Source organism: Galeopterus variegatus, unplaced genomic scaffold (assembly GCF_000696425.1).
Source record: "Galeopterus variegatus unplaced genomic scaffold, G_variegatus-3.0.2 Scaffold16932, whole genome shotgun sequence".
In the NCBI taxonomy this organism is placed as follows: Eukaryota; Metazoa; Chordata; class Mammalia; order Dermoptera; family Cynocephalidae; genus Galeopterus; species Galeopterus variegatus.
The window spans coordinates 12,297-14,586 of NW_007743043.1; positions in this window are offsets into that span (position 1 = coordinate 12,297).

Sequence of the window (2,290 nt, forward strand, 5' to 3'; positions counted from 1 at the left end):
TTTAAGTCTTAACCCCTTACTTTTTTTTTCTGTTGGAACCTTGGAAAGAGATACAGAAGGCTCCTATCAGTTCAGAGTCTGGAAGATACCTGGCAAGCAATCAAGATTTATTTAAGAAATAAATGAATAATCCTTATTCATCTAAGTGTTATTTAGTTGTTATATGGGAACAAACTGTGATAAATTCAATGAGATTACAGTTTGTGCAGTTGAAGTATGGGTGGGGGTTGGAAGAAAGATCACATGGCATTCAGAGGTCAGTCGTAGAGAATACAGAGCGTAAGGACTTTCAATAATAACAGTGAGAGAAGAAAACCGCTGGGCAACAAAGGAGCAATTAGGTCATGGACAGAATAGGTGGCAGGACCCAGTCAGCCCCAGGCTATGAAGCAGAGCATTTCAAAGAGCTTCAGAATAAGAAGCAAACTCATTTCTGATCCAAGCTTGAGTGTCTTCAAAGAAGCACCAGATGATGCCATATCTCCCTGACACCAGGATGGGGACCATCAAAAGTTAGGATAAAATGTGATCTCCATGGTGCAATCTGAGCATTCTCTCTGGATAGGATTTTGAGCTTGGTACCATAGAGATGGATTATTAACAGTTGAGTTGCAATATTCGGTAAAAGGACATGAAAATCAACTACATCATATATTGATAAAATAAAATAAAATAAAATAAAAATTAAAATTAATTAATTAATTAATTACTGAAAATAAAGAAAAAATGAGAGAAAAATGAAACATGACACTGTGAAATATAGGAATGAGCCTGAAGTGACAAGTAGGAGACCTAATACCAATATTGAAATATGTGCCATAACTTTTATATGCCATAACTCTTGCCTCTGTGTATTTTGTCACTTAAAATTACTGGATTAAATTTAAAGTGATACACTTTTCACCCCTAGGTCGTTTTAAATATAATTTTCCAATTTAAAAACTAATATTCATTATATCAGATGAGAAGGATTTTAAGGTAATAAAATGCTGTAATTGTTTCAACCTGAAAAAAAAATAATAATGGGAGTGTAAAGCCCAATAACCAATCAACAAACATTTGTTGAGCAACTAATAGAGGCAATGCTGATGAATAAAGATGTGACCTTCACTCTCGATGAGCATATATGTTAATATGAATTATGAAAAATGGTGAAAACCAATGAGCTTATACGTTAATATGAATTATGAAAAATGGTGAGAACCTGTTCAACCAGTCCTCTCCCTTGTCATAAGTGGAAGAAACTAGGGCCAAGTGATAATACCAACTAACATTAACTGTGCATATAAGAGAGTACTTCAAAATGTTTGTGGAAAAATAGAATTAAGAGATGGTACAAACCTTTCCATGAACTTTTTGAAGACCCCTTCATATTACTTGCCAAATGCCCTCCTAAATGTGCGTGTTTTCTGATGCACACATTCTCCATCACAGATAAGTGAACTGAAGCCTTAAACAGTAACTTGCCCAAATAGTTACTACAGATCAGAACTCGGACTCAGACACAGGTTTCTCTTACTCCAGAATGTGTGCATTGCTAACCATTTTGTGTTACTGCAGTCAGAAGTAGAAGAGAGTTTGTGAAAAATATCTTTCTGTGTTAAATATGAATAACACATAAATTACAATAATGACTTCTGGCTTATGTGACATCTTCTGGGTGATACTGGTAAACTCTGGTGTAGTGTTGATGGTGTTGGTTAATGGGAGAAAGAATGAATTAAAAGTATTAGGAGGATGATGAAGTGGCTACATGTCTACGTTAGTGAACTCCACCACCCCTATGTTGAGAAGAATCGTTTAATATCGGATGCCTAGAATTTAAAGGATATCTCAGAGGAGGTGGTGTTTTTCCACTGAGGACATTATAGAAATTCATGTTTGTCATAATGATGGGGTACACTATTGAATCTAGTAGGTGGGAGACAGAATACAAAACCCTGCAATATACAGGGCAACCCCTAACATCAAAGAAACGGAAATATACAGGGCAACCCTTAACATCAAAGAAACGGCCAGGCTCCATGGGATTTTTAAGTATTCTGCCAGTTATAACGCACTTGATAGAACTGTATGTCTTAAGTCTACTCCCATTTTACATGCAAACAAATTTTATGTATAAATATGGAATATTGCCAAATGGATCTTACATACAAAAAACCTCGCCATGAGTGCATCTATTAAGGAACTCAAAGGAAAAAAGTTGATTTGGAGCTTTACCAAAAGCTGTTCATCATCTCAATAATTTATGCCCTTAGCTAGAATATTGAGGTGTTCATAGGGCAACCTC